The sequence below is a fragment of the Pan troglodytes genome, chromosome 13 (assembly GCF_028858775.2).
Source record: "Pan troglodytes isolate AG18354 chromosome 13, NHGRI_mPanTro3-v2.0_pri, whole genome shotgun sequence".
NCBI classification, from domain to species: Eukaryota; Metazoa; Chordata; class Mammalia; order Primates; family Hominidae; genus Pan; species Pan troglodytes.
Window position 1 is genome coordinate 116,764,548 of NC_072411.2, and position 27,944 is coordinate 116,792,491.

Below are 27,944 nucleotides of genomic sequence, written 5' to 3' on the forward strand. Positions count from 1 at the left end.
TAATAAAATTTAGATATTTTGTTCTTGAATCTATACTAGCTATTATAACTCTACTTGATATTCTAGTCTCTAGTTTCAAGACACAGCCTATATACCCCAAGAAAGAATTTTTTTTTCCTACTTCTCTAAAGAAAAACTTTGCTACTTAAAAAAAAATGTGTTCGTTGATGATATTGCATTGCCTGGGAGGTGGAAGCCTTGACTCCTGGATATCGTAGATTTGGATGGAAATGGGAGTGGAGGGTAAGAGGGGTAGCGGGAATGCAGTTGATTTGAAGACAGTCATTTTCAGGTATCCTCTTCCTCACTGTCTTCTCCCATCTTCCTGTGTTTTTGAGAAGTGAATTGCTTTTGGGTCCTGCAGGTCATATTGACTCTCTGGTTGTAACCCCTTACTGCAGAATTCCAGCAATAACTTTCTCTACTCCAGTTTAAAGCTCAGTTATTTTCTTTCTAACAGATAGCTGTTGACATTTTCTGCTGATAATGGCTCCCTTCCTATTCTTTTCATGATTGTGGATTTATACATATTTTAATCAATCTCTTTATTATCAATTTAAGGATGGCCTTTTGAAGGAAACAAACAAGTTTGATCAGAATGCCATATTAAAATGAAAGTTAGATGTTTTTGCAAGTAAAGTTATTGGCTAAATATACTTTATCATTTATATAACTATAAACTAGTAAAATAAGATCCCATTTGAAACTATGGGATTACAAAATATGTAAGATTTTGGTACAGAAGTCACCTGACTCAATTTTGATTGCCTTTGCTTTTAAATTAAATCCCAAGCTTCATTACGTTATTCTATCCCTCCTTTTTCAGAATCAGAAAGCCAGTTGATACTCATTCTGAAGTTGTCAGTCCTAATAACTAATTCATGGGATCCAGATGTAAGCTGAATTGATTATCATAGATTGTGATCAATTATGTTTGTACTTTTGTGGTCTCTGTGGCTGTGCTGAAATGTTTAGAAAATATAATTTATTCCCTTTATGCATTAATGAGTAGGCATTAAATATTTAATTCATTTACATGTTATCTGGCCCCTCTATTTGGAGCCGCTTTCTGTTAGTTCTAGACAGTCTCCTAAGAAAACAGTATTATTTCCAGTTTCTCCCCCACATTGTATCATTCAATTTATCCTTCTGTGAAAAACCGACAAGGTACTTTGTGGTTCTGAGATTTTCTTCTTCCCTATTTAAAACTTTATGTAGTAGATTAACTTACTTCTAGTTTCCTCTCTCACAGTTCTAGGAAGGACTTGTCAATCTAATATCAAATACTGAAGCAAAATTCATTTTAAACTTAGGACTTCTCCTGATCCTCACAGATAAAGCCTAGTGACTCCTCCAGTCAGCCAGAATCTCATTCTTAACCATTTAAAAATATACACACAGAGTGTATTGCCTGGCACTTATTTATTCCCTAAGAGACAATTACTAAATAAATGAATGAATCCTAGATTTTGCTCTACTCTGGGCTCATGTGGTAGACAGAATAAAGGCAACCCTGAATGTCAGTCCACATCCTAACCCCCAGAACCTGTCATTATGTTACCTTACATGGCAAAGGGTACTTTACAAATGTAATTAAGTTTTTGACCTTGAGATAGGAAGATTACAATGAATGTATCCACCAACATAACACTTTGAACCTATATGTAATATTTGTAAAAGTAAGGCTGGGCATGGTGCCTCACACCTGAAATCCTGGTACTTTGGGAGGCCAAGGCGGAAGGATCACTTGAGCTTAAGAGTCTGAGACCAGCCCAGGCAAGATGGAGAGACCCCATCTCCACCAAAAATTTAAAAATTAGCCAAGTGCGGCTACATGGGAGGCCAAGGCAGGAAGATCACTTGAACTCAGAAGACCAAGGCTACAGTGAGCCATGTTCATGCCACTGTACTCCAGCCTGGGCAACAGAGCAACATCCAGTTTCAAAAAAGAAAAAAAAATTGTTAAAGTGACCAAAAAATGAAAATCTGTAGCCAAACCACTGTGGACTAAATTGTGGTCCCCCCTCAAATTCATATGGAAGCCCTAATCACCAAGGTGACTGTCTGGAGATAGAGCCTTTAGGAGATAATTAAGATTGAAAGAGGTCATAAGGGTGGGGCCCTAATGCCATAAGACTGTGGCCTTATAAGAAGAGGAAGAGAGCGAGAGATTTGGGATGATTTCTCCTTCTCATTTACTCTCTGCTGTGTGAATACTCAGGAAGAAGATGCCTATCTGCAAACTGAAAGGAGAGTCGTCATTAGAAACTGAATCGGCCATCACCTTGATCTTGAACTTCCCAGTTTCTAGAACTGAGAGAAATAAATGTCTGTCGTTTAAGCTACCCAGTGGTATTTCATTATGGCAGTCTGAGCATACTAGCACACACATCTGAAAAATATATATTTCTCCACAAAAGGTATATAATCTCATGAAATCCTTCATTATTTAAACTGAAAGTGTAAGAAAGTTGAATTGGATGAAATAACAGTTACACAACACCATATATATATATATATATATATATATATATATACACACATACACACCCACACACACCCACCTGGTCATGATCCCCAAAGAGTCATGAACTTAATGCTTACCCTTCTCATTAGTGTTTCTCTTTTTGAGACATATTATTTACAAGCCATCCCTCTCTCACAAATGGACTATCCGTTTCACTTGATCATATTTGATTATAGTCTTGATATCATTTGATTATGGTTTCATAGAATGCACACAAGACTGATTAAAATAAATTTTTCTTTCTACAACAAATTTGCTAGCAAGCAACTGTGTTGCTACCTGGCCAAGCAAAAATAAACCAGCATGTCTTTCATTTGCCAAGTTCACTGTACCTTCAGGATACCTATGCTATCATGAGGTGATCAGAATCATTTGCATTTCAAATTTTTCACTATACCAAATACTGCATGTTCACTTATAAGTGGGAGCAAAATGATGAGAATACATGGACACATAGAGGGGGACAACACACACTGGGGCCTGTTGGAGGGTGGGGAGTGGGAGGAGGGAGAGGAGCAGCAAAAATAATTAATAGATATTAGACTTAATACCTGGGTGACAAAGTAATCTGTATAATAAACCCCCATGACACACATTTACCTGTGTAACAAACCTGCACACCCTGTACATATACCCCTGAACTTAAAAGTAAAAAAAAAAAAAATTTTACTCTCACTTTCTAAAAATTTTTGTCAATGGACATGTACCTGCTGATGAACAGTACGATTTATGTTACAAACCAATGACCAAATGTAAAAGAGTAGGTGGATGAATTTCAACACCCAAGAATTTCAAACCTAAGAGCTGTCAAAAGTAAGTTTCCCCATACAACAGTGGTAGACTACAGGAAGAATGCATAAGTGGATATAACTGGAAATGGAATCATTTATGACTTTATGTATCAAGGTTGGGATGATGAATTATAGCTAGAAGTAAAATGATCACATAAACTACAGTATCTAAGTAAAACATGTGCTAAGAAGGTCCTCCTGAAACATCACTGGTTTTTCAAGGCTGGCTCCTTACAGAATCCGCTGAAACTCTGGTGATTTTCTAGGTTGAATGTTTATAGCATCTACTAGAATGATAGTCCAACTATGATGAGTAGATAAAGGCTGCACAGCCCTGTTGAAAAAGGAAAGCTGCATCTTGGTCATCAGGCTCAGTTAAGTAAAAGATTATCGCACAGCTACAAATGAGGGAAACCTTAGAAACAGCCTAGCACTGATGGTAACATTTTAGAAATGAATGTCATTTTGGTCAGACAAGTGATTACTGTCGGGTCAAAGAGACCCAGGAATGTCTCCTCAATCATTTCATGCACTAGACCTTTCCCCTGACCTTTAAGCAGGGCTTCCTTCATCTTGAAATTCAATCAATTGGCCCTCCCAATCAGAAACATCCAACAAAATCATGCAAGCCAGGCGAATAGTTTTGTGAGCTGATTATTGAATGACATCTAGAATGCTGAAATCATAGTCCTGGGCAATGTTTCTGAAGATGTAAAAAGTATGATTTATTTTACCATTAGGCTGTTATCAGAAAGATTCTCATTTGACATTTAATCTTCAGGGACGAATTCCATGGAAACATTCATAACGTGGCAGAGAAGATTTTCACTATTGCTGTTCCTTAGAACTGTGACATGAATGGAAGTGAGTCCAACATGATATGTGGCCATATCTGTTATTCATTCATTCATTCATTCATTCAGCTATTCAACATATAATTTGGGAGGACCTATTTAGTGCCAATCAAAGCTTGCTACAGATGGTTCTATCGAGCCATCTCTCCTTCATAGAATAAATGATCCTCAAGTTGGGAAACACAAGTTATAAAACAGAACCCTCTATACAAGGCAAGAGTGTCCTCTTAGCACCCCTCACAAGTGCTCAGTCTCTAGTTCAAATCTTCCGGAAAGCTCTAAAGACAAATTATCAGGTGTATGAAGTCTTCCCTTCAATATGACCAGCAGCAGCCATATTGCCCTCTGCCAGTGGCATGGCATCCTCAGTTCAGTTAACAAGTTGAAAGGACATCAGCTGCTAGAAGTGGTCTTTGGAGATGACAGCAGAATGTTGATGGAGCAAGTATCTTTGGCTTGGGGTTTTACTTATAATGAGAACTGATTGATGGTTCGGCCCATATACACACACTCATGCAAATGACTTCATCTTTACAGCACTAAACGTAATGCCATGTTAATTTGGATAAGCAGTTGTTAAGGTTCATATCAAAGGTTTTTTTTTTCTATAATCATTTACTTAACGTTTTAATTTTTCCCTGTGTAGTCTCCCAACTAAAATCGTCTAACAGTAATCTCTGTGTTAATACCAGACATAGACAGAAAGCATCTGTATTATGTCAAGTGTAAAAGAAACAGAAAAGCAGCAATTTCTGATCTTTAGGTAACACTTTTTTTCTTTCTTAACATAATTTTATGTAACAGTGGAATATGATATTATAATATCAGGGCAAATTTTTGCAAGCCTATTTGAAATCTCCCTTTCCATTCATTTCAGTCTCTGTCTAGATATGGATATAATGCAGTTACAGATACAGAGAAATAATGGAATAGTAGTAAACTTAGTTATTTTTACAACTAAATCCCACCCTCCACTTCAGCATATTCAGTTGCGAAGGGGCAACATTTTGCCAAGCAGACAGTATAGTAAGAGGAAATCATGATACATTTTTGCAATCCTGTGTCCTACAACAATAGGATATTAAGTGCCTATAGCACTTCACCTAGAAATCTGTTACTGGGTCAACAGCCCACTATCTAAAGATGAGAAAAGGAGGGCTGGATCCTGTAAATACATACACATGTTTGAACACTGACAGTCACTTTTTGGTGAAAATGTGTTATCCCAAAATTGGCATAATCACAGTTTCCACCTCGTTCATGACCAGCATAAAAAATTGCATAAAATATCATGCACAGCTGTAGTCAGAAGGAAGATTCAATTTGGGCTTTGTGCAGACTTGACTTGCTGCCAGTGCAGTTACATACATCATCTAGGGCTGCATTTAAAAGGATAAAATACAGTTTTAATTCTTGTGGCAAATTTATTTTTTCAAGGAGAGATAAAAATGTTAAAATACATCATAAAAAGCATTAAGTCCCTCCCTGCCCCCACCCAGTCCATCTTTTGTTAATATAATGTTAAAGGGTTAGCAAAAGATGGGAAAGCCATAAAATTAAAGGTTAGGATTGCAGCTCTATCTGTTCTCGGAATGAGAAGGAATATGGTATGATGGCATACTCCTTTTTACTATTTAGACAGCCTCGTTGGGAATATCATATGTGAACAACCTCGAACATCCCTGCTGGTTTCTTTGAGAAATCTCAAAGGCCACAGTGATAGAGAACAGCATGGGCAAGCTACTAAAGACAGACAAGGTTTTCATCTGAAACCTAAAAGCACAATATAGCACACAGTTTTACAAGGAGCTCTCCTCCACCCCTGTGGAGGAGAGGGCTGACTTCTAGCATCCTGTGTGCAGCTGTATCACAGCATCTTCCTACTCTCAAGAGCCTTAAAGGGACAGCTGCTTCATTTCCCAATCAGGGTCCGAAGAAAACAAGTGAGTTGGCAAAATCCACATGGTTTTTCATTTATTTATTTATTTATTTAATTTATTTATTTAGTTTTGAGACGGAGTCTCGCTCTGTCACCCAGACTAAAGTGCAATGGCACAATCTTGGCTCACTGCAACCCCCGCCTCCCAGGTTCCAGCGATTCTCCTGCCTCAGCCTCCCAAGTAGCTGGGATTACAGGCACCCACCACCAGTCCCGGCTAATTTTTTGTATTTTCAGTAGAGATGGGGTTTCACCATGTTGGTCAGGCAGGTCTCAAATTCCAGACCTCAGGTGATCCACCCATCTCGGCCTCCCAAAGTGCTGGGATTACAGGCCAGCGTGTACAGGGATTACAGTGAGCCACCGTGCCCTGGCTACATGGCTAATTTTATTGACTGAAGCAGAACCAGACCTCTGTTCTTGGAAATTTGAACACAACATTCTTTCTACCTCTTTATGCTGCCTCAGAAAGTGCTTGACACCTCTACGAATGAATGAGAGCATCCACTGAGAGATACAGGTGAGAACTTTTTATTTCATAGGTGATGGTGTGCTGCAGCCAGTTGGCACAGACTCTTGAGAGTCTATTATTTTCATCTCTTCCTGATTCACATTCAGTGACTTCATGCTGATAACTTGAAATTAGCCATACTGGGAGTATTTACACCACCACAATTGGCAAATACTACAAACCAGGGCTCCCTCCCACCCGCTGCATAGACCTTGATCGACACATCACTCTTCTCGTTGTATCGCCCCAGGAGTCAGCTCATAAATGATTAAGTGTAACGCTGCTCTCACCCAACAGCCCTCATCCCCTGCCTCCTAAGCTTCAGTGATCAATGCTCAGTTGTTTCCAGCATGGCTTGCCAGGAGCTGCTGTGAGGCTCCTCCAAGACCACAAGGAATCTTGTGAATCAACTGTTTCTGTGGGTTAGGGCTACACCAGCACACCCAAAGCCAGAAGATACCAGACTAGGCAGTTTTGTCACTGATTTATAGAAAGCTAATAGGCTCAATAGTTTTGTCAGAGCTTGAGGTTCCAAAGATTTATTTCTTTTAATCTAAAGAGTGCATTGGTAGCTTTAGTTTATGTCGATTATGCATAGCTTATCGTTAAGCAAAAATGCGCTGCCGGAGAAACAGCCTTTTGAAATTAAAAAAAAAAAAAAGGAAGCTGGGGAAGAAATGTATATAAAGCTAGTTCAACTGCAACCAGAGGGTCTTCTTTACCAACAAGAGGCAAGGAAATATAGTTTTTAAGAGCTTTGAGGCATGTAGACTTATGTTTGGTCCCAGGTCTAGCAATTATGAGCCCTGTGATCTTAATACAAGTTAGAAACTTCTGTAAGCCTCACTTTCCTCATACGTAAAATGAAAAAGAAAAATAATATCTTCCTCTTAGGGATTACAAGGATTAAATAAGACAAAGTACACTAAACCCTATCTTCTTATGCCTACCCAAGAATTTTGCCCTAGCAATTCTTCACTCTCACTCTCATTCTCACTTTTGCTCTCTCCCCTGCATCATCAATGTTTTTGTTCTCTGCTCAGAAATTTATTCCCTGCCACTCAAATGATCTCTAATGACATTGTCAAGATTATCAGTGACCTCCATGTTTCTAAATTCATTGGTCTAATCTTTGCTCTCATCTTCTGTGACTTAGCGTGTAACACAGTTAATTAACACCTCCTCCTTAAAATACTTTCTTCACTTGGCTTTCAGTACCCCAGACTCTCAAGGTTTCCTTCCTATGTATGGGCATTACCAATTCCAGTTGTCTAAGAGCTAAAAAGGAGAGCTATGTAGTGTTATGACAGGCAGCTACAGGGTCACTGGACTGCAGTGAGGAAGGTGGAGTTGCTGCAGGTAAGATGCACAGAAAATGAACAGGCCAGTGGTTTCCAATTTTTGGCTGCATGTCTCAATCAGTTGGAGGGCTTTTGGAACTCGTATTGTCCAAGCCACACCAAGTAAATTAACATCTCTAGGCATGAGATCCATGTGTCAGTATTTCTTCTTTAGGTTCCCCAGTTGATTACATTGTGGGACCAACATGGCAAAACATTGACCTAGATGCAATAAGAGAAGTAAAGGCAGATCCCAGGAGGAAGAAACAGTTTATAGAAAGATTCCATGGGGTAAAAACTAGCAAATAAATGAACACACAAGACTGAAAATGTTTAATGACACCAGAGCAAAGAAAATAAGAGATATAGAACACTTGTAAAATAATGGTGATAATACAAGGCATAATATTGGTTAAAAGATGCCAAAAAGGCCACATTTATAAAGTACTACTTAAGAGATTGGGAGAACAGAGAGATGGTTTGAACTCATGAGAAAGCAAATAAAGATAACAATTAAAAGAATTAGTACTGTGTGGTCGGGCGTGGTGGCTCACGCCTGTAATCCCAGCACTTTGGGAGGCCAAGGCAGGCAGATCATGAAGTCAGGAGATCGAGACCATCCTGGCTAACACAGTGAAACCCCGTCTCTACTAAAAATACAAAAAATTAGCCAGGCGTAGTGGCAGGCGCCTGTAGTCCCAGCTACTTGGGAGACTGAGGCAGGAGAATGGCGTGAACTCAGGAGGCCGAGCTTGCAGTGAGCCAAGATCGTGCCACTGCACTCCAGCCTGGATGACAGAGCAAGACTCTGTCTCAAAAAAAAAAAAAAAAAAAAAAAAAGAATTAGTACTGTATGTCAACTGATAGAAAGACTGGAGTCAAATTACTTGTATTTAAATTTGTATTCAACTATTTTCTTTGCGCTAGGGCAAGATACCTCAGTTTTCTCATATGTAGTATGTATAACAATATAAAATAAACTTATTTCATTAGTTCCTTGGAGGATTAATTTAGATAATTTATATAAGGCACTTAGAATAGCACTTGACACATAATAAACATTAAATGATGATGACATTATGATGATGCAGGTCTTTGGCAAAAGTTGAGGGAACTTGGCTGAGAAGTTGGCCTAAAGTTAGGGTTCAATTGGGGAGAACTATGATAGATGCCAAGCTAAGTTCCCTTCTTCCAACCAGGACTAGCACAAGAAATACTGTGAAGCATGAAAAGCTTGTCTCTAGTCTGCATATTTGTTTTATGGCACTTTCCCCCTTCCTTGTCCTTCAACAGCAAGATTTTTCTACTTTCGAATACCTCACAGTAGAAAATGATTTGATAACAGTACCACTCCTGGGATTACTTTTCTCAGTAGTACTGTATATCTTAAAGCCTTATCTGAAACTGTGGAATGAAAGACTTTATCCCCAAAAGAATGTTAGTAATCAGAAAATTAAATGAGATAATTTAGATTAAAATCACTTTTAATTTATAAATTGCAATGCAAATATTAACCTTCACCTATGATAATTTACTTCTACAAAGCCCTCTCATTTTTAAGGGGAGTATCCACTTTATTTTCCACATGCCCATCAAAGAGCATATTTGATCTTACTAGAAGGCCAATATCCCTTACTAGTAGCACATTAATCCTAGACCTATGGGGAAAAGACTTGACTGCAATGAGCATTGTGACAAAAAGGAGGTTTTCATGTTGCTTATACAAACTTTCGTTCTTTTGAAAAACCTTAGCATGAAAGACATGCTGCTTTAGTCATAATCAGTGTGATTGAGGAATAAAAGGAAGGGAGGAAACGCAGAGATTCGTGTGTTCCTGGAATTGCAAAGCCTGTTCTTTTTCAGAACCTGTTCTTCCATTTAGAATTCCCACTTCTTACCCATGTACCGCTGCTCTTTCACCCACCGAAGAAAAAATTTATGAAGCACCCACTATGCACCAAGCACCTTTCATGGTCCTAGAAATATAAGATGATAAAACACAGTCTCTGCCCTTGAGAAGAATGCAAGAGAGCAGGGCAAGCAGTCCACTTATGCAAATAGATCATGTCAATATAACGTAAACTGCAAAGGCAATAGGAACAAAGATAGTAGGTACACAGTGCTCTGACAGCTGTTCTTTGCCCACATTGGAAACCATGATACCACAAGTGTGTCTTGAAAACCAAGGGCCTAATTAGGCAAAGGAATCTGAAAGAATTTTCAAGATAAATGAAAGAAAACAGGAACTGGCCACAACAGTGTGATGGTTAAATTCTCTCTCAAGTGGTCTTTCTCAGAGTATTAATAGCCTGGTCTCCAATTACAAAAGCCTTTCGCTTCCTCCCTAGAGATGCCATATTGTTTCTTTCCACTGGTCTATGGTGATGGTCCCATTTTCTCCCCATAGCTTGCTCTGAAGGTGTACATTCAGTTGGTGCATTCACTTGCACCCAAACTGACTCCCCCTAGGTTCACACGCATGACCCAATGATGCCTCTGCACCACAAGGGAAATGGTCTATAAATGCAAATCAAGATTTATATATGTGCAAAGAGATACATTGCAATAATCTACATGTTTCAAACAATACCAAAAAGGAGTAAATACACATTAAGATGGCTCCACAAAAATAAAACACTCTAAAGCTCTTAAAAATACATAATTCGGAAATTTTAATTTTATGGTATGGGGAAATTCTCAGAATATTTTCTCCTGTTATACACACACACACACAAATACACACACACACACACACACACTTATGTAGATGTCTTGTGTTTACATAGGTCCATTTCTCAAAATTTGAGGAAAAAAAATGAATATATAATCCCACCACCCAGAGATAATCATTGATAACATCTGGGCATACATTTTCCCAGCCCATTCCCCATATATACTTGCTTCTTTTTGAAACAAAATTAGAATCCTGGGGGTTTGCATCATACATGATGCTCATCCTATGTAACATCATGTCAAAAACACTTTTCCATGTAATCAATTATTCTTTGAAAATGGGACTTTAATGTCTGTAAATATTCCATTTTTTTTAATGTAGCATAACTTATGAAGCAGTTTCATTATGGTGGACAGTAATAATTTCTATACTCTGGTTTTTATAAATGATTCTTCAGTGAACTTCCTTGACCATGAGTCTTTGTTCATGATTCACTTATTTCCCGAGACTGGCGATATAGAAGTAAAATTACCAGGTCAAAAGGTAAAAGAATTCTAATGCTCTTGAACAATATTTCCCAAATTGCTTTCCAGAAAGGTTATACCAGCTGATATTCTCACCAGTGATGCACAACGGTGCCCACAACTCTCACACTTGCCAGCATCAAGTGTTATCTTTTATCATCATTGCCAATTTGGTAGACAAAAAACAGTATTCTTTTTTGATGCTATATTGCATTAAAACAAAGAATACAAAACTAAATATGCGATATGATCTCAACAATGTAGAACTATGGCCAGAAAAATAAAGGAAAGGAAATACATGAAAGTGTAAACATTTTTAGCATCTGGTGGTAGAATAACAGATCAGTGCTTTTTTATATATCATTAATAATAATAGTAATATATATGATTATTCAAAAGCTACCAAGTTTGGGCTGGGTGCAGTGGTTCACACCTGTAATCCCAGCACTTTGGGAGGCTGAGGCGGGCGGATCACGAGGTCAGGAGATCGAGACCATCCTGACTAACACGGTGAAACCCCATCTCTACTAAACAAATACAAAAAATTAGCCCGGTGTGGTGGTGGGAGCCTGTAGTCCCAGCTACTCGGGAGGCTGAGGCAGGAGAATGGTGTGAACCCGGTAGGCGAAGCTTGCAGTGAGTGGAGATCGCGCCACTGCACTCCAGCCTGGACGACAGAGGGAGACTCTGACTCCATCTCAAAAATAAATAAATAAATAAATAAATAAATAAAACTACCAAGTTTGAGCAAACATGCTACATAATTTTCATGCAGCATCTCATTTAATCCTCAAAACACTGCAAAATTTTACCCCATTTACAGCAGTAAATGACTCAGTCAAGAAAACTGGGTAGAGGCTGGGACAGTATTTAAACTCTAGCTTAACTAATTCCGCAGTTGCTGCTTTTTCCTCTTCTTGCTCTTAATTTAACATATTTTTGCTTTCTTGTCAATGAGCATTTTTTTATCATAAAAAGCAATAAAAGTCATCTTAACTGTCTGCCCCAAATAAGAGGATCCCCTACTACATTTGTTGCCAATAAAATGTGGCCAGCTTCTTCAGAAAGTAAGCTCATTCCCTACCTCAGGGAGGTAAATGTGAGGTTCTCTGGACATCTCACAATGACCAGGACTTGCCCAAATGCAAGGGGTCACCAGCATCATTAACTGGAGCAACTCTTCCTTGCCCTACAAAACCATACCACATGGGTAACTGCCTAGCTCAGCACACATCATCTTGGCTTTGGCTTGTCAGCACATCACTCTGGCCACAAGAGATGCTATCTGTATGAGCAAAAAAGTAGCGACATTAGGGAGATAGGTAGGCAAAGTCAGAATCCAACTTTTGTCCTTCCTGCATTAATGAGAGGATTGTACTTTCTTCCTATTAGCATTAATCTTAATAGCTTTTAAGAACATAGCAGGCAGGAAGCAGTGATATAAATATGATGTGTTCTTATGTTTATAAATGATGTTTACTTCATTACGAAAGTCCAGATAATAGCTAGACAATGTTTAATCCTAGTCTTTTACAAATTGTATTTTGGCCGGGCGCGGTGGCTCACGCCTGTAATCCCAGCACTTTGGGAGGCTGAAGCGGGTGGATCACGAGGTCAGGAGATCGAGACCATCCTGGCTAACACGGTGAAACCCCGTCTCTACTAAAAATACAAAAAATTAGCCAGGCGTGGTGGCGGGAGCCTGTAGTCCCAGCTACTCCGGAGGGTGACGCAGGAGAATGGCGTGAACCCGGGAGGCGGAGCTTGCAGTGAGCCGAGATCGCACCACTGCACTCCAGGCTGGGGTACAGAGCGAGACCCCGTCTCAAAAAAAAAAAAAAAAAAAAAAATTGCATTTTTTTCCTCTTTGCTGATTCCTCCTCCACTTCTATTTCTTTATTTTCAATTTTTAGTGGGTACATAGTCGGTGTCTATATTTATGGGGTACAGGAGACGTTGGGGTACAGAAGATGTTTCGTTACAGGCATGTGATGTGATGTGAATAAGTGTGTCATGGAGAATGAGGTATCCATCCCTAATTCTAGTCTTTACATACATATACAGAATATTTTAAATATATACTATCTACCTAAAATATTAACAAATCTGAAAAGGAGTCATTATAACATGTCTTTTGAAGATAAATTTGGATAGATTTTTAAAAACATACTACCTATCATTACAAGCTATATAAATACATATTTGCAATAGATGAATACAATAGCTATTTTATAGAATAAGAAGTCACTTTTCAAATTGTTGTTTTTGTTTTGGCTTTTATTAAATCTTGATATGTTAAATATTTATATTGAGAACACAATACACAGAACAATACGGAAAAAATAAAGAATATTTGTATGAGAGGAAAATGTCCCAAAGCTAACTCTTTTTAATATACGAAGAACATGTTGCTTGTTTATATAATATATTCAGACACACTGTCCTACATTTATACCAAAGTGGAAATAAGCATTAACAAACTAGACTTCATTGGTTGAGTTTTGTCCAGAGAGAAATAACTTTTTATAATGATTCTATCATTTAGTAATAACTCCTGTTTGTTTCAATGGCTAAAATGTCCAGGTCCTAATCCCCTAGCCCCATGCCATTGCCTTATTTCATTTTAACTCCAGTCTCTGCTAATTGTTGACCTCTGTGACAACATGAATCAATGCAGAGAACCCTTTGAGGAATTCGCATTCTTGAGAAAAGTGTTACTGAGTTACCTATGTCTTGTTTTCCAAGAGCCAAAACAGTCTGCAAATCTGATCACATTTTGCTTTTCCCCATTTTCTATGAGATGCCCAACTCATTTATGATAGCTTCACAATCTTCTAATTTGCTGGTTGTTCTTTGAATTTCAAGGTTTTTCATTAGAAAGGGAAGTATTTTAGAAATCTTAATGTATACTTTTCAAGCTGAGAAACAGATTTTTTTCTAAGATGCAAAAAGAAATTACTTGTGATGATACTGAGAAATTAATATAAAATTATTGTTTAAATTTTAGGTTGGGTGTGGTGGCTCATGCCTGTAATCCCAGCACTTTGGGTGACCAAGGCAGGCAGATCACTTGAGGTCAGGAATTTGGGACCAGCCTGGCCAACATGGTGAAACCCCATTTCTACTAAAAATACAAAACTTAACTGGTTGTGGTGGTGCACCACTGTAATTACTCGGGAGGCTGAGGCAGGAGAATCGCTTGAACCCAGGAGGGTTCAAGGCTGCAGTGAGCCGAGATCGCACCCTTGCAGTCCAGCCTGGGTGACAAAGCAAGACTCTGTCTCAAAATAAATAAATTAGTTAATTAGTTGAATAAAATTTAAAAGACTCAAATCCTGACAAATATTCTGCTTTTACTGCTTAATTTAATGCTTAAATTTACTGTTAATTTCTGGGGTTTGTTTTAAGTATGACGTGTAATGTGATTGATTTAAGCTTAATTTGGAAAGGAAATTAGAAAATCCATGTCTTATATAGTCATAAAGTTATCTTAAATCATTATTACAAGAGAACAAAATTTTAAAAAGAAAAATTTTAAATACATTGAACCATAGTATATTGTTATATACAGCATTTTTTTCAAAGAAGCAAATTACTATAATATGTACTTTGCTACCTAACAGCAATAAAACTCACGTGACAAACTTTTACCCCTCTTCGTTTGTACTTGTGTCTTGCCAACCTCTCAGTTTTCTGTTTCTATCTACCCAAATTATTCTTGGTTGTTAAACAGTACAAGTTCAAGCACAAAATATCACCTTAACACTATGAAGAACAATATTTGTTTTCTAAAGATGACCAGGTCTGTTTCCGGTCATTCTTTTTCTAAGAGTTGCTACCCTCAGTAAAATTTGTACATCTGAGCCACGTTCTGAGGATTTTTCTCCCTTAGATCTGATCTGGAGTCTAAGTTTTCTCTAAAAATGAGGGGATTAAACTAGAAGGACCTCTGACCTTTATGGGCAATACAAATTGTAATTAACCCAGTTTGGATTCTAACCTATTCTGCATTCGTTCCACACGTATTTATTAAGTACTAGCATGTGCCAGGCGCTGTTTTAGGTGCTGAGGATACAGTGGCAAGTGAGAGCCACATGGTCCCTGCCTGAACCTAATTACACTCTAGAACGTAATTACAGCTGAGTGAGGAAGTTGATGATGCCGCATCAATGCCCCAGTTTTTTTCTCACTAATGCTCTCGTCTCTTCAAATGAAAGACTGAACTCTTCACAACTTATTTAAAAGAATCAGATCATTTGACTATCACACCAAATATATTGTAGACCGTTATAGAATCTTGACTCAAAGTTGAGAGGAACACACAATAAATTCATTTCTATTTTTCCACCGACAGCTTCAGAGCCAAGGGCACTTTGGCTGGCTTTTTTTTTCTTTTTTTTAGAAATGTCAAGTACAAGACAGGGCCACAGACCAATTGAGTGGTTTGTGTTTAGAAAAGCTTGGGTGCAAGAAGAGTTCTCTCTCTGCCACACACACACACACACACACACACACACTCTTAAATAATGGGATCATTAGTTCCTAGTGAATTCTTTTTGCACTAACTGAAAAACTATTTCATCCTACCCGGTCCATTTCTCTTCAGGAAAAATCCCCGTCTGGAATTTTTAACCACCTTGAGGGTCAGAGATTTTTTTGAGAATAAGAGGAAAGCAATGAACCTCAGGCCTGGCAGGTGAGGGGACCAGGAGAAGACAGGAAGTACATGTGTGCAAACAGACAAAAGTTTGCACACAGGTAGTTCACTCCCAAGGTAAGCAACTCGGTAACAGAGTACACAAAATATTACATTTCACAAAAATGTGTTCTACAAAAATTAGGATTACTGTTACCCGGGTGAGGAGGTTGTTTCCAGAGTCAATAAGTCTGGGAAATGCTGGATTTGAAAGTGATTTTTCAAAATTCTTTAGTATATGAATGTGCACCACACTTCCTTAAAAAGATGATGTGAATGTGGCAATAACTCTCTTAACTGCTCTGGGCATGGAACCCCCTGGAATTGCCTCTTCTGACCGGTGTTCTAAGAAACACTCTCAGAAATAATTCATTCCTCACATCCCTACCATGCTCCCAGATCCATCAGTTGAATCTGGCTGCAGAAGATCATCTGCTATGAGAAAAAAGTCAGTCGATAACATTAAGGTTAATAGTCAATGATTGCTGTGACATGAGCATTAAAAACAACTGTCCACTTGAATTGAAGGAACCTTTTGCTTTTTATTTAAACCTTTGGCCCCGAAAACACAATGTGAGTGTGGTTTGAGCAAGTTTCTAAGACTTTCTCAGCTTCAGTTTTCTCACATATTAAATATGGATAAAAAGTAGTACATACCACATACCATTATTGTGAGAATTAAATGACTTAGTACATGTAAGTCATTTGGAACAGTGTTCTATATGTATATATGTTCTCAGCATATAAGTACCCAATAAGTATTAGCTATAATTTTTATTTTCCCAGTCATACCAGAAATAAATAACATATATTATTAATATATTTTATATATTAATCTATTATATATAATCACTCTGGAAGCTCAGAATAATGTATATATCCACAGAGAAATAAGTATTAATATTTTCCAAAGCAGACAATGGATACTCTGAGAATATCTGAACATAAATGGAAACATTCGGGGGGAAAAGTTACATATTTAGAGGAAAAAAAGCCATTTCTTATCCATGAGAGTTACTTACATTTCCATGTAGTTCTATACATATATTTAGAGCTACATCACCATGTAGAAACTTGGTTAAAGAGTGAAGTGAAAATGGATTAATCCTCCCTGCTCACACCTCCCCATATTCATATAATACTTTTTGGCATTTTTCAATTCGTTTACTATAGAATAAAATAAGTGACACAATTACAACCTGAGGTATTAAAGAGTAAAACCACAGCCTGCTATAAAGAAAGCCATCATCACCTATATAAGGACACAAAATATAAGAGGATTCAAAACTGGCTGAATTCCACTTTGACTTGCCTCATTATCATAAGCTTCTCTAGAAGGCATAGGGAAAATTCTGTTTCTTCCTATTGGTTTCTCTTCTTCCATGGCTTTCTTTTCTCATAAACCTAATTACCACATGTTAGCCAGCTTGCGCCCTTGCTTATAACTCTCTGATGAAGAAGAAAGAACGCTTATACCATGCTGGTGAGAATGTAAATTAGTTCAGCCACTGTGGAAGGCAATCTGGAGAATTCTCAAAAGACTTACAGCAGAACCACCATTCAACTCAGCAATCCAATTACTGCATATATATCCAAAAGAAAATAAATTGTTCTACCAAGAAGACACATACACTCATATATTCATCACAGCACTATTCACAATAGCAAAGACATGGAATCAACCTAGGTATCCATCAACAGTGGATTGGATAAAGAAAATATGACACATGCTGGTGTATAGGTGGTTCCGTGGTAGAAAATATGGCACATATACACCATAGAATACTACACAGCCATAAAAAAGAACAACATTGTGTTCTTTGCAGCAACATGAATGCAGCTGAAGGCCATTATACCAAGCAAATTAACACAGGAACAGAAAACAAAATACCACATGTCCTCACTTATAAGTGGGAGTTAACATTGGGTGTTCATGAACATAAAGATGGCAACAATAGATACTGGGGATTATTAGAGGGTGGAGGGAAGGAGTGGGGCAAGAGTCAAAAAACTATCAGTTACTATGCTCACTACCTGGTTGACAGGATCATCTGTATCCTAAACCTCAGTATCATGCAATATACCCATGTAATAATCCTGCACATGTACCCCCAAATCTAAAAAGTTGAAATAAAAAAATAAAAGAAGAAGAAAACCATCTCCAATTACTTTCCATTGTGCTTAGAATGGAATCCTTAACTAATGATGTGGCCTGCTGCTGCTTCTGGCCTCTTAACTCACACTACTCTCCCCTACCTTAGCTTTTTTCCATTCCTTGAAGCAAGTTCTTTCCTGCCTCAGGGCCTTTGCACTTGTCATTATCTCTACCTGGAATATCTGTCCCTCACATCGTACTTAGCCTGATTCCATCTTACCATCTGAGCTGGTAAGAGATGGTAAAGGAGATGTCTTTCCACAAGCCTGCCCTGACTCCTCTGTCTAAGGTAGCCCTCCTCTCCCTGTTTATTGTCTAAATAAACCAATTTTATTGCCTCAAAGTACCAATATATATTTGACATTAAGTAATACATTAATATTAACACCAAAATTGTTCTCCATAGTTGTATCCATGGCATAAATGAAGTCTTCCATATCTGTTCTACTTTAAGGAGAAGTCATCCTTACTTATTGTTACTGCCCTATATTAAGTCTTTCTCAACCAGTAAGCTGAGATAAAAATTAGGTCATTTCTATCATTTACAATAAATTACAAGGTATATAACTGCTAAATTAATTTTAAATCATCCCTTGGGTATGTGAATAGTAACAGAGGAAACTGAAGCTCATATATTTCACTTACAAAGTGTTTTCTAAACTTTGTACTCAAAGTTCTATAACACTTTGTAAATGGAATATGTTTTCAGAAAATGAGACTGCTTTATCTCTTGGTTGGTCCTGAACCCTGGAAGTATCAATAATTCATGAAATCATACAGTTTAAGCATTGGAAGAAAACACAATAGCCTTAGAACTAGCTGGTTCTCCAGCATTTGAATCCCTGCTATGATGTTCTTACCAAGTAATTATTCTTCATTAATCATGAATTCACAACTCTTGAGGTAACACTTTCTTGTTTGAAGACCTCTGACTTGAAGAGATAAGCCCCACAGTGACTTATACTTACTGGTGTATTTCAATATCTTAAATCCAAGTGGAATAAATCTAACCTCTCTTATACACACCAGCCTTTCATGTTTCTCAAGACAATTGTAATATCCTCTTAACTTTTCTTTTCTCTGAGATAAAAGTTTTAGTTCCTTCAACTATTCTTAATATGCCATTGTTTCACATTATCGCCAGGGAGTAATCTTTTAAATTTACATCTCTTTTTTTTTTATAGTCTGCTTCACAGAGGGAACCCAGAATGAACCATTTGCCACGGGTAACCAGATCACTACAGAGCAAAGCAGTCTGTCAAAACGCATGTTCATGATGTCAAAAAATAACAACAACAAAACATATCAAAGTAGCTGGGAGTTTAACACACAGAGTAGAAAAAACAAAAGAAAGGAAACTGCAGAATACCTGCTCCTCTTGCACTCCTCAGCCACACACCATTCTCTCTCTAATCATTTCTAATCTCTTATTAACTTTTCTTTGCAATTAAGTTCATGATAGAGTCTCTCTTCCTGAATTTTTAGAGACAATAAATCCTATTTCACTTCCACTATATGAAGTTGCCATTATGCAATTATTTTCACCTACAAAAATAGCCATTTCTTAGAGCTTGACCCAATGTTATCAGGTATACATAAACAAAATATACATCACTATTCCTCAAGTGAGAAACTGGTCGCTGGAGAGTAAGGGACTTGCCTACAATCACAAGCTAGACAATGACAAAACCAGGATCTGAAACCAAAGTCCTGATCCAACGTTCTTGCCACCTTAGCACGGGTCCTTTCCCAAGGCCAGCTTTTGGATTCCTAGAGAGAAAGTGAATGTGTTGTATGGCAAGGCAAATTTCATCATCTCTTCATGTTACAACATGTAGAAACTGAATCTCAGAGAAGTTTATTAACGTGACCAAAATCACAAATTGGGGAGTTGGGAACTCAACCATGGGTGCCCTGACTCCAGGGCAAGGGGCTCCTAGCCAGCGTGACAGGTTCAGTATGTCCCTGCTACCATTTGCCTTTTCAATGAACAGTTCCTGGTTCATGGGTTTTCTAAGATTTTAAAACTGAAGAAAACTACGGAAACTCAATGACCAAACTGTTTTCTCCTTTATTTTTTATATGCCGTTTCTTCTTACAAGCACTCAAGACCACATATTTGATTTACATCTTTAGGCACTTGAAACCATGGAGACAACTTGAAAAAGCTTGAGAGGCTAAAAGCACTTGTACCAAAGCCATTCCCAGGTCCAGGTTTTGTTCCATTGCAGCTTTATATCTAAATTATGAAGCTTTTCTACAAATCGGGTTCATAGGGAAAGTGCTGAGTCATTTTCATTATTGCATCGATTCTACATAGGGGTATCGCTATAATGTTTGAGGAAGTCAAACAGTCACTATGTTTAATTTATATCTCAGATCGACGGAATTATCAAGTCATCTATATGCATCTGTTCAAGTGATTCATGCTTACGCTCATATACTGGGTAGTTTCATTCCTCATCTTTTCTCAGATAAGGAACTGGCAGTTCCAGAAGCCTCCATCACTAAGTCCTGCAATTCAGTGGATTCACTAGCATCTTAAGTTTAAAAACACAAACTTTCTTTAAACTAGTAGTTCTTCAGGTTTCACAGCAGCAGCAAAAGCTGAAACAGCAATAAGCATGTCAAAGTCATGAGAATTACAGTAGTCAAAGAATAACTTACCATATGAGAAAAAAATGAAATTACTCTATACTTACATTGCCATTTCCTTTGCAAAGTACTTTTTAAAATGAGTTTGTGCCAAGTGGGGCTCAAGCCAAACCTTCTCTCCTTCACAACTCACCTTTCCTTAGTTAAAATGTTAAAGTCGTGACAGCACCACCGTTTCCACAGCAGTGTGGCATGTGGTTAACAAAGACAACCAGCAATTACTCAGTGAGGAGAGAAAAGTTAATGCTAGAAGCAGAGGGGATCAAGATTACCTGTGGAGCTCAATGACGACTAGTAGCAAAGTCTACACTTTCTAATAATATGAACTATTGATCCCCATTTAGTCATTTGCTTACAATACACATTAGGTAATGTTTGCCTCTGCTCTCATCCCATGGCAGCTGATCCTTTATTAATAACACATTCTTAGCACTGACGAAGCTGAAAAGATAGGCAGACATGGACCCCAATCCTGATTCATGGGCTCACACCTTCCTGGGAGAGTTAAGAAAGGGGCACTAGAAGAGGAATGAGATGGATCTTTCAAGCAGTGAGAGGATAGAAAAGAAAAATTAGGGATAGAAACAAATTTTGGTAAATTGTAAGTAACTTGTGCAAGCTCTGAAAATAAATTGGTGTCACAGGGACCTAGTTATATCTGCTTTCATCCCATGGCGAGTTAATAATGTATACTTATATAAAATTTATGCCCACTCATAAGCAAAGCTCATTACTAAAACAACATTAAGCTGGTAGCCATATAAAAGGGAGACCCCTGAAATCTCTAAACCATTGCTTAAACAGCAATATTAACTTTGTGTGTTTTCAGGTAGCTGCATTGGCAATCGTGTTAGGATGAATAGGTGAAAACAAAAAATTCAGCAATGTCAACAATGGGGGTGGTTTAATATTGCCACCCACCCACACAGTAATTTGAATGTTTCCTGAATCTAAGATATTTCCATCTTCATCCTTAAGTGAACTTAACTGTGTTTTGGCATTGATCTTGCTACTTGCCTGTAGACTCAATAAGGTTGAAAAGGAAAGTGGCTATTCCCCAAGGACCTTCCAACCAACATTTTTACAAATTTTGAGTTGAGTTGGGAATCACAGGAAACAGGAAAAATGCAAGTAACAGTCCCTACCTACACAGCAAATATCTGTAGGACTTTTGACGAGTAAACGCATTCTGATCGTGTGTGGACTGTGTTAGTCCATACAAATTTTTCTGCTGAGGATATAAGGAAACACTGCCAAATAATTATTACTTGGAAGTAACAAATGCTTTTTAGATGAAGTTATTTCTTCCTTAGTACAGGAGTCCTTCTTCCAAATGTATGGAAGAACAGGTAATTCATTCTAGCTCAGTAGAGAAATGTGAAAACAAAAGGAGCAATTTTGCATTTTCTCTGTATTGGAATATTAGATCTATTCTACAGGTAATCAACATTTCCTTCAAGTAAAGTGTTCTGTTTTTCAGGGAGGGTAAGCTCTTCAGTCGGCAGATGTCAAGCAAGGCCATTTCTTAAGTGGGCTCTTTGCAGAAGTGGTTTCCTTCACATTAAGGCAGAGCCAGAGGTACCGTGGCCCAAAGGACAGTACAGCTAAAGCAATTTCTCATGTGACTGTCCAGGGGAGAGCCCACATGAAAACATGACTATCAGTGGAAGCTACCGAGGTCTTATTTTCTTGTTGAAATAACAGGTTTGAATGCTTGCGTTTCAGGTTTCCAGAGTTGTCTTAGCTATCACAATTTTTCAAATGAGTGGAAATAAAAACTAGAGTAGCATATCCAAGTGCAGTTTTATAGTATTTCCACACATGCACTAATGATATAGTTCTGTAATCTACAGTGTTTCAATGTTTCTTCATAAGGAATGATACCACAATACTACTATTTCTCTCTCGGCTCAGTAAACGCTAAGGGGAGAAAAAGAAGTCTACTTCTCTGGGGGTGATTATAATGGTTGTAACATTTATAATGATTATAAATTTTGAGATCATGAAATGCAAAGGAAACCATAGAGATAGGAAACCTAGGCCAGAGACTGAAAAAACCTGCTTCATTAGTTGACATAACCCACTTCTGATCACATATGAAATGCCTACACAACACCTAATACATATTAATAGTAGGGAAGCAATAAATAACTAGAATTCCTAGTAAGAATAGTAATAATATTAGGAGTATCATTATGACTATTACTTGAGATTCCAGATGTAAAAGCTGGTAATAAAATCTGATTTTTGCTTTGCTCACATGGATATTACTGAGGTAAGAACATGCTTTTCTGATAAATGTACTATGGGAAAAAAAGTCATTTTATTGCTATCACACTAAGAAACAGACACCCCAAGCATTACATGAGTAGTCTTTCCATGGAGGAGTCAATTCCCACCTTTCTTTTTAACAGTTCAATATAATCCTTTTATGATTGTGTTGAAATGTCTTTTACGTTCACTTTCCATTTTTTGTTGGTATTGAAATTAGGAGACAAGAAGAAGGGCTAATATCCCTTCATTTTTTAGCTCTGTGGTAATTCTGCAGGCTTTTACAAAACTATCAAGCATTTTTGTGTGTGGTTGTTGTGTTTCTTTTTAAGTCATGTATTTATAAGCAAAAAACCTGATAATGGCAGCTTTTTCTATTTGATGGTTTCAACTGACTGATAATGGGGTATGGGTGAAGAGCAGTGAGCAGAACCCATTTCAGGTGTTAGAGCAGAAACCTAAAACTTTCTCCCAGCTGAGTCTTTGCTGCCTGAGACTGGATAGGAACAGCCAGAGGTTACCTCATTAGCCCAGGAGGCTGGCTTGGAAATACAGATGCTGGAGCAGTGACCTAGAGAGAGGGGACCCTGTGCTAGAGAGAGGAGACCCTGACAGGCTGACTCCTGCATTTTTTCCTGTGACACCCTCTCACCAACCCAAATCCTTTGTGATACCTATACCAACTTCCAAAGTCATGACTCCTTCTATAGACTGAAACCCAGGACAGTCTACAACCTCTACAAGTGAGCAGAACAAAATTCTGCCTACATCACCATATCTGATTCGTGGCTCTGCTTGCGATTACCTGACAAACCACTTAACCTTGCCATGCTCCAGTTTCTTTTGTAACCCAGAAACACAATAATGTGAAAATCTCTCTCCTGGGACTGTTTTCAGCAGTAATTACATATGTATATGTATGTATATTTATATGTATGCAGATGTATATATATTAAAGCACTTTAGCTTATGAGATGCTCTAGCAATATTTAAAGATAAAGTTAGAATAATTGAATAAGCCTGCAGCTGTAATGGGTCTGCTCTCTTCGAGGCTGCTAGTATTAAACAGCACAAATTGCAGCTGGTCTTCCCAGGTCTCTACCCCTGGGCTTTGCCACTGACTTGCTATCTAACTTCCACTTTGGAATGTCTCTGCCTCCACATTCATCTTTAAAATAATCTGAAGTGATGAACTCCCTTGTAGGGCATAGAGGGGAAAAAGAAAAAAAAAAAAGCCAAGAGATTTAATAAGTGTAATTGAAAAAACAAATAACAGACAGGATCCAACTCTCAAAGACACAGTTGTTATTCCTATTCATATAAATGCAAATTCAGCCCAAGAGTAAAACCACATGGAATTCTCTGATTTAAGGAATTTCCCTAGTCATAAGCACCGACATTTTTCTGGTTTCAGTCAACCGAATAAAGAACAGGTTTTAGGAAATGCTCACAACCTTGCCTTGAATTATCTGTACACGGCTTCTATAATTTAAATTGTTGGAGTTATCTGCGGATAACGGCAGTCAGAGTTTAGCCATAAACCTTCCAAGTAACGGTGACTTCCTGAGAGCCCCTTCTAACAAACATTTCTAAACTGTTTTCCTTGACTCATTGCCAATAAAATGGATGGAAACGCTTTCAATTCTCTCTTTTTCTTTCTTGGTCATAGCTTCAGAACCCTAGCGCTGCTTGATTCCCTTCAGTTGCAGATATTGGTGGCTGGAATCAAGGGCCAGGCCCCAGAAAAGTTTCACAGAAGGGACATACATAGGGCCAAATTGGACCCTCCGATTCACACCGGGTATCTCTGAGATGTGTGGTAAGTGTCTGAGGTACTGATAATGCTGCAGCCAAGATGGTAAAATAGAGCCAACACATCACTCACCGTACCAGAAGCCGTTGTCGCATCCTAATGCCAATTGTGCTGCAATGCATATTGCTCAGGCCATCACTAGGCCTGGGCGCTATGCATTTTAATTGCACATGCTGCAATTAAAATTTAGGGTTTCAAGAAATTATTGCATTTCTTTGGTTTCCAGTTCATTGTATCTCTGCGTTCTTTGATAAAAACGTATAACAACTGCAGTTGTGATATGGACAGAATCCTATGGATTGTTTGCAAGCACCTTCCACTTAAACAGAAAGAAATACATCACCACCAATGAGAAAGCATTGGTGGGAGATACAGAAAATGCACAAATTAGAGCTGCTGCATGACTCTGGGAGCATCATCTATTCACCACATTGTGAACTGTACCCCCTGGAGTTGTGCAATGTAAACATCCTACAAGATCATAGATATCCTAGAGAAATCTTATTAAAGAAAAACTGACTCAAATACCTTAGAAATGCCCATCTAGGAAACATTAAGTTCTGGTTCTTCTGTGCTCTAGGCCTGACTTTTCTCACACTAAATAGAAGGTTACATGGCATTATCTCCAGTGTTAACTCCAGTTCTGAAAGTCTGTGATTCTAAGAGTAGGCCAATTTATACATATCAAGTGGTAATGTCAGATGCAAATGTTTCCCTCTTTTTAAGCAGTGTTCTTGTAACTAGTGTTATGTTAGTGAAAACAAGGGAAATTTTCAAATAACCTTGAATTGTTTTCCAGTGGGCCTTAGGAAAGAGGTTAAGTCTCTGGACTGCCTGACCCATTCAGTTTCTTTCACAGCTATGAAAATACTGCAAAAACTGATAGGCAGAATGGAATCATAAAGAAAAGGAAAGCTTCGTTTAAGCAATATAGGCAGTATTTCAAAAATGATCCTAGGAGTTTGCTTCCTCCAAGCTGGAAACATTTTTTAGGCCAAACAATAAAGTCTGCTTTAAATCAAATGCAAACAAAGCAGAGTCCTTGATTTGGGGTAATATTTTTCAATTTTGTATTTAAAACTGTGTTTCCTATAATGTTTTCTCAAAGCATCTTTTGCAATATCACCAGTCAAATTCTTTACTGAGTTTTACTTTCTGACATTTGATTTATAAAATTAATGAACATACTAAAGAAACTTTTCGTTAAAGTTCCCATGCTCTTCTCCACCCTTCTGGTCCAAGATTCTCATACCGTATCATGCTCTTCCAACATCCACCCCTCCTCCCCTACCCCGCCACCATCCAGTCAAAAAGTCCTTATATCCACATTGGCCTATTGAAATGTGATCTGAGCTTGGCTTTCTCATGGGAAAGACCAGGTTTATTACATTCAAACAGAATTAGCAGCCACTTTAAATACTATAATCCAAGCGGCACTGTGTTTATAAACCATGAGCTTTTGTTTTAGAAATATAAACAAAAGGGTGATCCTTAAAGCTGCGTAAGTCATCCCAATTTCAAGTATTGGGTATTGGTCTGACAGCCTGACTCAGGCTGTATACAGCTACAGAGTACTTAGATCAATTAGATAAATTAAATTTTATAACAAAAGTCAACAGGATCATGATAGAAATTCAAACATAATTTGGAAAAATGAAACACACACACACACACACACTAGTCTGTACCTAGAAACAACAAAAAGAGAAGATACAGGACTCTGACCTTATAAGGCAGGCAATATATACTCCCCTCTAAAAGAGAATAGGGATACATTACCTCAGCTTTCAGGCTTTCTATCCAAACCTAAGCTTTACCTGGGCAGTCCTGCTGTTACACCCATTTAAATTTCCGTCCACGTCTCTTTTTGGCACAGGGGAAATCAAAGTGTTTCTCCTAACTTTATTCTTATCCATCCATTACACTACACTGTGAGGACCTGTTTTTGTTCACCATTAGAGTCCCCATGACTTGCATATTGCATGGCACATAGTAAATGCTCAGTAAATAACTTGTTGGAATGTTGGAATGTTGAATTAAAGGTTTGATTTTTTTTCTTTCATCAAACACACACTTGCTGAATGCCTACCACAGGTTCTTTTTGGCATAAGCCCTCAATAAACATGTATGTTAATTACAGGGCAGTTTCAAGTCAAGGTCAGCTTTTCACATGAGAAAAAACTTAGGTGGAGCAGCAGAACCTTCTGTATTCCCCATGATCACAATGAATTAAAGCAAAGTTCATGACACTGAAAACACCTTGTAGTGTTTAGATACTTTTCAGCCAGCTAGGAAATTGACTACTGGTCAGCACTTACTTAATCCACCATCGGAAATTTGGTACTTGGGCTACATCAAGTTGAATCTTAAAATCTTAACATTTATGAGTAAAAATGAAAAAAAGCATAGAAATGACTATTTGCCCTTATGCTTTTTGTGGAAAAACAGACTTAGCTTCCTTTACCTTTCCTTCCAACAAGTAATTAGCATTAATCTTATGTTCTTATTATCATATAAAAGTATTTTACCTTCACTTCCTATGAAGAAAGTTTTCTAAAAATGTATATCTAATCTCTTCCTTCCATGCTTGAAATATTCCCAATTGTCTTCAACATAAAGTCAAGATTCCTAGCGTGATTTACCAAAGGCTTGATGATCTCACTTCATCTTTATTCTGCAAACTCATGCCCTAGCATTCTTCCCAATAGCAACTATCACTATCCCTAAATAAATGTTTAATACTTGAAATTCCCAAGCATGCATTGCTTTTTTTCTCCCTCTTGTCGTCTCTGTACAATAATGCCTCTCACCACCCACCCCAAAATTATTTCCTACACACACACACACACACACGCACACACACTTTACAAAGCTAACTTCTATTCATCCTTTTAATTACCTCGGGGCTCATTCTTCCAAAAGACTTACAAGATTTCCCCCATCCCTCTCTCCCATAATCTGGGTTAGTTGTCCCTCTTAGATATACTCTACACTGTCAAACCTCGTGTATCCACTCACCCCTACCCCAATAGTTTGTAAATTCCTGGAAGGCAGAGCATAAATGTCTCTGGATCCCTAGCATCCAGGAGAATGCTTGCTATTTCATAAGGACTCAATAAAAGTGAATTAAATATACCACATTTTCTCGATCCATTCATCCATTGATGGACACTTCATTGATTCCATATCATGGC

The 27,944-nt window shown here is 37.9% G+C and overlaps 1 protein-coding gene and 1 long non-coding RNA gene across 2 annotated transcripts in view; both read left to right on the forward strand.

Moving 5' to 3' along the window:
- VWC2L (von Willebrand factor C domain containing 2 like) overlaps positions 1–27,944 on the forward strand; it is a 167,721-nt gene that overhangs the window by 98,188 nt on the left and 41,589 nt on the right. The window lies entirely within an intron of this gene.
- Positions 861–27,498, forward strand: LOC104005367 (uncharacterized). The gene is made up of 4 exons (XR_678637.1): positions 861–894; positions 15,767–15,934; positions 24,607–24,756; positions 27,370–27,498. It is a non-coding gene; the product is annotated as an uncharacterized LOC104005367 (long non-coding RNA).